The following is a 7,580-nucleotide window of genomic DNA, read 5'->3' as shown; positions in this document are numbered from 1 at the left end:
TTTTTGTGAGAGGTCACTCAGTATTATAGACTCCAGTTCCATCCAGGTTGCAGCGAAATTCATGATTTTGTTCTTTTTTATGGCTGCGTAGTATTCCATCGTGTATATGTACCACATTTTTTTAATCCAGTCCTCTTTTGATGGGCAGCATGGTTATTTCCAGGTTCTTGCTATTGTGAACAATGCTGCGATAAACATACGTGTGCAGGTATCTTTTTTATAGAGTGATTTGTGTTCTTCAGGGTATATTCCCAGTAGGGGGATTGCAGGGTCATATGGAAGGTCAATTTTTAGAGCTTTTAGGAATCGCCACACTGCTTTCCACAGAGGTTGCACTAGTTTACACTCCCACCAACAGTGTAGAAGTGTTCCCTTTTCACCACACCCTCTCCAGCAGCTGTTATTTTTTGAGTTGTTGATAATTGCCATTCTGACTGGAGTTAGGTGGTATCTCAGTGTGGTTTTGATTTGCATCTCCCTGATGATTAGTGAGGTTGAGCATTTCTTCATGTGTTTGTTGGTTGCTCGAATGTCTTCTTTTGTGAAGTGTATAAAATAAAGTTTTTTGGAAAATAGAAGGAATATCTTCATGAAATTAGGATAGCCAAATCACTCTTACAAAAGACACAGAAAGTACTAAATTATACACTTGGACTACATTAAAATTAAGAATTTCTTTTAAAAATAACAACCTTTTAGAAGAATGTGAAAAGCCAATCCACCAAACTGGATTGCAATGCATCTGCACAATAATGAACTTGAACCCCAAATGTATAAATGAGAGCTACAATTAGCAAAAGGCAGACAACCTAATTAAAAAATGGGTGAAAGACTTGAACAGACACTTCATAAGAACAGATGTTAAAATGTCCAATAAGCATAGAAAACAGTGCTTAACTTGTCATCAGGGAAATACAATCAAAATCACAATGTGATCCTGGTATACCATAACCAGAAAGATGGATGGTACCAAGTAATGGTGTGAAGGATGTAGAACAACTGGAGCCTCATATATTACTGATGGAAGTTTAACTTGGTACATTCCTTTTGAAAGATAAAAAAAATCAAAAAAAGTCAAAAAAAAAAAAAGAAAAAAATTTAAAAACCTGAATTAAAAAAAAAAAATTAAAACCCTTATGACCCACTAATTCTATCCTTAGGCATATTACCAAACATAAACATGCATTCATATGTGCCAAAAGGCATATTTTAAAATGTTCATAGTAGTGCTATTTGTAATAATAATTAAAAAAAAACTAGAAACAATCTGAATTTCTACATACAATAGAAAGTATGATCATATTGAATATTCAGGCAATAGTCTACTGGACAGTAAAGACCAGAGGCAAACTACAACTAAACTCAACAGTATAAATAAGTCCAACAAAATAAAATTGAATACAATAAGTCAGTTCCCCCAATGAACAGGCTTTATTTATATAAAATTTTAAAATAGTCAACACTAATTGATGATGCTATAAGTCAGAAGAGTGCTTATTCTCCATAGGAAGCAGTGGCTGGAAAGGGGCACAAGGGGTGTTTTGGAGCTCCAGTCTGGTTGTGCATCTGATATAAGTAGTGGTTATGAAGATACATTCATTTTGTGAAAATTCATGGATTTTTGTTTCTTTTCTGTATACACTATATCCCAATAACTTTGAAAAATAATGAGGAAGACAGATTAAATAATTTCTGAGACAGCAGTTTCTAGACTCTATGCAAAATAATCCTGGGGGTTTACTAAAAAGACAGATTTCAGGGGTCTATCTCCAGATAATATTATTATTAAGGTCAGAATTGCTTATTTTAAAATATGCAACCCAACTAATTCTAAATCAATTGGGTTCTTGAGGAAATTGTGGTAAGGAATCTTTCAACTTGGATATTTTAAAGCTTTATGGGAAACTAGAAGATTAAGGTAATTATAAAGTCATGACTTCACAAAGACTTTTGACAGCAGAAGTTACCATGAAAATTTTTTGTTATGATCTCTCTGCAGAGTTTGCCGTTTTCAAGTTGGCCATCTCATGTTGGCTCTTCTCATTGCAATAGCTTTATAGAGATCTTGGAAGCAGAGATTAAAGAAGGGTAACGTTCTGATAATCAGTATGAAACACTTTTTTAATATGTGCAATTATTTTATCATTTTATGGTCTTTTAAAAATATATAAATAATGCATAATAATTGTACATATTTATAGGGTTAATGGGATATTTTGACAAATGTATACAATGTGTAGTGAACAGGGCAGGGTATTGGAGTATCTTAAACTTAAACATTTATTATTTCTTTGTGTTAGGAACATTCAAAATCCTCTCTTCTAGAGGTGATTTTTGAAATATAAAATGAATTATTGGTGACTACAATTACCCTACTGTGACTACACTAAGACTTTTTCCTCCTTCATTATATATGTATGTACTGAATGACTGAGTCTACTCTGTTGCTTAGGCTGGAGTGCAGTGGTGCAGTCATAACTCACTGGAGTCTCAAACTTTTGGGGTCAAGCAATCCTTTATTTTTTATTTTTTTAAAGGGCAGAATTAATATTTTATTGTCATTTTATAATCAGATGGCAGTTGGTTATATAGTCTTCATACTTCATACATTTTTGTAAATAAAAAAAAAAAAGCAAATTCCAAGTTTTAAATAGCCAACGACTGGTTATGTTTTCAGAAAACATAGAGTAATTCATTAATGGTGGCTTCAAGCTTTTCCTTATTAGCTCCAGAAAATTCACCCACCTCTTGTCCCTTTTTAAAAAACTGGAAGGTTGGCATTCGTTTGACTTCACACTCTGAAGCAACATCCTAACAGTCATCCACATCCACTTCAAGGAACACCACACTGGAATACTTTTCAGAGAAGGAATGAAAGAAAGGCTTGATCAATTTGCAAGGCCCACCCCACGTAGCTGAGAAGTCAACTACAAGTTTATCACCTGCAGCTTCCAAGGTATCCTGAAAAGAGGCCTTGCTATCAATCTGTTTTACCATTTTGGCTGGTGGGGTCTGGGGAGCGGCTGTAAGGACCGATGGAAGTGGATCCTCAGCACCGGACTGAGCTCCTCAAGCAATCCTTTTACCTCAGTCTCTTGAGTTGCTGAGACCACAGGCACACACCACCAAGTCCAGCTATATATTTTTTAAGAGATTGGGTCTTATTATGTTACCGAGGCTAATAACAGACTCCTGGCCACAAACAAACCTCCTGCCTTGGTCTTCCAAAGTTTGGGGATTACAAGTATAAATCACCATGCCTGGGCTTAACTATAATTTTGTACCACTAACCAACTTTTCCCTCCTCCCCAATCATCTCCTGTCCTCTTAGCCCAGTAACCAGCATTCTGCCCTCTATTTTTGTGATATCAACTTTTTTAGCTCCCATTTATGAGATGTAATGTGTAATATTTGTCTTTATGGGCCTGTTTTACTTCACTTAGCATAATATCCTCCAGGATCATTCATATTTCCACAGATGACAGGATTGTATCTTTTTAATGACTGAATAATATTCCATTGTGTATATATAAGTGTAAATATATGGAATCAATGTATCCATCAATGAATTTGATGAATGATGAAGTATTTTTTAAGTGCACCTTTAGGTTTATGGCAAAATTGAGCAGCTTATATCAATATTTCCCATATATCTCCTGCCCTCACACATGCCTAGGCTCCTCCCCTATCAATATCCCCAACTAAAGTAGTACATTTGTTATAATCAATGAGCCTGTATGAACACATCATTATCACTAAAGTCCATTGTTTACTTTAGTGATCAATCTTGGTAATGCGTAATATCATACAAAGCAGTTTCACTGTCCTAACATTATTCTCTGATCATCCTATTCATTCCTCCCTCGCTCCTTATTCCTGGCAATCATAAGTCATTGATCTGTTTACTACCTTTATAGGTTTGTCTTTGGCAGAATGTCATATAGTTGAAACCACTCAGCATACAATCTTTTTGAATTGGTTTCATTCACTTTAGCTATATGCATTTAAGTTTCTTCCATGTATTTTTATGGCTTGATAGCTTGTTTCTTGTTTTCACTGAATAGTATTCTATTGTATGGATGAGCCACAATTTATATATCCATTCACCTACCAAAGCACATCTCAGTTGTTTCAACATTTTGGTAATTGTGTTTAAAGCTACTATAAACATAAGTGTGCAGGATTTTATATGGATATAAGTTTTCAACTCCTTTCGGTAAATGATTACTAGCATGATTGCTGAATCCTATGTAAGAGTGTGTTTTGTTTTGTAAGAAATTGCCAAAATTCCTTTCATAGTAGTTGTACCATTTTGATTCCCTCTAGCAATGAATGAGTTCCTGTTGTCTCACATTCTTCTCAGCACTTAGTGTTTTGGTTTTAGATTTTGGCCATTCTAATAGGTATGCAGTGAAGTTTTGGAGCATTTTTTTGTGTTCAAATTACTGTTTCCAATCAGTAATTTATATATCCATTCACCTACTAAAGCACATCTGGGTTGTTGATGACAGTGTTATAAGTCATTTCAATATGAAAACTTTTATGATCTTCCTAAGAAATAAGTTTGGGTCCCCAGTAGAATGCAATATTACTCAGACTCTCTTTACCAAAAAAAACCCAGGAAGTCAGTGAGATACATTGCATACATTTCTACAGAGACAGCAACTGCAGCATCAAAGGGCGCTGCTTAGAATATTTGTTCTGTGTGATTTCTACTAATTAAAACCTCTAGATTTTAGTGATGATGGAGGATTATTGTATTTCGTATGATTCTTATGAGGCAGTCAATAATAAGACCTTAAATATACCTTTCATTAAAAAAACATCTCATATTGCTTATCATAAAGCTATTTTTTCATGTAATTTCTTAATATGTACATTATAGAAACTGCTGGTTTAATACAAATGCCCATGAAATAAATGTTTCTGCCCAACTTTGTCCAGAACTACCATCATTGGAAGAAATACTAGAGACAGGCAAGGTGAAGGGAGCTTTTAAGGGAAAGTAGCTTTATCCACCGGGCAATAATGGAAATATTTCTCCTTTGTTAGAATTATATTAAACCAATAGGATAAGGTTAGATTGTGCATAATCATCAAGATCTTTGACCAGTGGTAATATGCATATTGAATTAATTTAAAAAGGAAATGATTAATGATTTTTTAAAGGGATTAAACAAATCTGTATTTATCTCTACCAATCCCTTCTTCTTACTGCCTTGTCTCAGGAGAATGAAGTTTTTTTCTTCCATAATTCATCAGTCCACGATATCTTGCTATTTTTTTTATCTTGTTCTTTGAGTGCTCTTGCTTTATTAAAACTTTTTTCTCTATCTTTAACTTTCCTCTCCTTATTGGCTTTTTCCTATCATGATATAAACATACACAAGTGTTTTCATTAAAAAAGTCCCTCTATTCTTCTTTTCATTCTTTTATTCACCCTTGTATACATGCTAAACTGCTTGAAAGAACTCTCCAGTCACACTACAGTCCCTTCCTCACTATCCAATACCCATGTCACTGGTGTCTGTGTAATGCCTCCAATAACTAATTTTCAATTGCTATCTTAACTTGAGGTTTCTAGAGCATTTGATCTTATTGATCTTTCCTTCTTGTTAAAGTTCACTTTCTTTTTAGACTCAGCCACACCAGTTTTTCCTTGATTCTCAGTCACTCACAGGTAGAGATTAATTTTCTATGCCGTAACTTTCAATAGAGGGAAGGCAATAGCCACAGTAGTTCTTGGAAAATGAGTGGTGAAAGTGAGCATGCAAATGCCCCCTTTACCTGTAACTCAGAACTTCCTTGGAATATCACAAAGGACTAATCTAGTCATTTGAGTAGGAAGCAACTTTTCTTATTGGTGAGAGAGTGAAGACCTTTGCTTTCATTGACCAGAGGGTAACTTCTCAGTCCTGAAAGGAAGTACGTGACTTTTTCTTTTTCAGCACAAAAAGTTGAGTCTGATGGATAAAACTGAGTTCAGGTGGAAAACAAACTTCTTCAACCTATTCTCTCTGCCCCTTTCCATAATTTTCTACTTTTCTCACTTTTTCACTGGATAGGTGTGGCCGATTAAATATTTTAACAATAGAAAAAAATGAACACCTTTTAGTTTTCTGAAGTTATTGTCTGAGACACAGAGTTATTAGGAAGCTTTTAACTTTTGGCTTTAATTTATATGTATGTTTTTAAAATATATTAATTCATATCACATCAAGTCAGGAAAACAGGGACCACTCTAGGTAACACAGATTTAATAGAGATAATTTCTTGTACAAGTAATAAAGGGACTAAGAAGCCAATTAAGGTATGGTGAAATATAAAATAAAATAAAGACAAGAGATTTTAGTAACATTAGAAAGTTGCTACCACCCTTAGAGATGGTGGGACAAAGAGAAGAAGGCAGTGATATTAAAAGAAAACCCAGGTGCTACGCTTGTCTAGTAGGAATTAGAATCAGAGGGAGAGTTATCTCATTCCACAGAAAAAGGGGGCACCCAGTTAGACTATAGCAACTTTGAGGAGACTCAGTCATTATAAAAAATTTCCCTTAACCATAGAAAAAGAGGAAGAAAAATTCTACACACTTCTTTCTTCCTATACCCACTGGTGTTGCTCATTTACCAGATATAGCCAGAGCTCATTGATGTGGTAACTGCAGGAAACATTCAGGGGCAGAATTTTAGGCAAACTGAACTTTTATGAGTAGTATATTTTAAGAGATATTGGGGCATAAGTAGTGGGATATATTCATTCCCATATGGCTGCTTTTGTCTTTTCTCTACTGGTTATGTCTGGGAGAGGTCAAAAGGTGACTAATTTGTAGTTTAAAATTCAATAGCTTCTTCTTGTCAGTTTGAGTGAAGAATTTTTTATTTCTACTTATACTTAAACATTGATATTCCCAAGACTTTCTTCATAATTTAAAATTTCATTCAGAATTAAATTGTCATGATGAAACAGACACAAGGATGGGAACAGCAGACACTGGGTCACTCATAAATGGGGTTTAGAGGCAGGGATAAAGGCTGAAAATTAATAAGGACCAGGTACCATGTTCATCACCGGAAATACAAGCTTCAGCATCACACAACATTCCTATGTAGCAAACCTGAAAGTGTATCTGTTGAATTAAAATAGAAAATAAAATGATAATTTTTAAAAATAAAATAAATCCATACCTAGTCTATTGTGAAAAAATTATCATGCTGATTCTTGCTGAATAACAAGCCTGAGAGTGTCTCAGAATTTTGTGCTTCTAAATAACAAAATCCATTCTATCTTAATTCAAAAACAAACTGAAACCTAGCTAAGAAATACAACAAACAGCAATGTTTTAGTCGGTCAGAGGCAGTCAACTCATCACATCATATCCAAATAAGGTAGACACCTATCTGTAGCCCATCAGGTGATTCCTCTATTTTGCCACTGTGTTTGGCCTAGAAAAGCTTACTGCTTGCAGTATTAGATAAAACTCTCTGAACCTCTTTTTGTTCTGAGTGCTGCCCAATTCATGAATCACTCTTTACTCAAGTAATCTCTGCCAAATTTCTTTGTCTATTTTTTTAACACTTTCA

At 34.6% G+C, this 7,580-nt stretch overlaps 1 pseudogene; it reads right to left on the bottom strand.

Moving 5' to 3' along the window:
* Positions 1-2,673: 2,673 nt before the first annotated feature.
* LOC103259019 lies at positions 2,674-2,997 on the bottom strand (annotated as a pseudogene).
* Between the last annotated feature and the right edge of the window lie 4,583 nt (positions 2,998-7,580).

The sequence above is a fragment of the Carlito syrichta genome, unplaced genomic scaffold (genome assembly GCF_000164805.1).
Source record: "Carlito syrichta isolate Samal-C Ts95f unplaced genomic scaffold, Tarsius_syrichta-2.0.1 Scaffold302446, whole genome shotgun sequence".
Taxonomy (NCBI): Eukaryota; Metazoa; Chordata; class Mammalia; order Primates; family Tarsiidae; genus Carlito; species Carlito syrichta.
The sequence above is the reverse complement of the archived record's forward strand: the minus strand, read 5'-3'. Positions and strand labels throughout refer to the sequence as shown.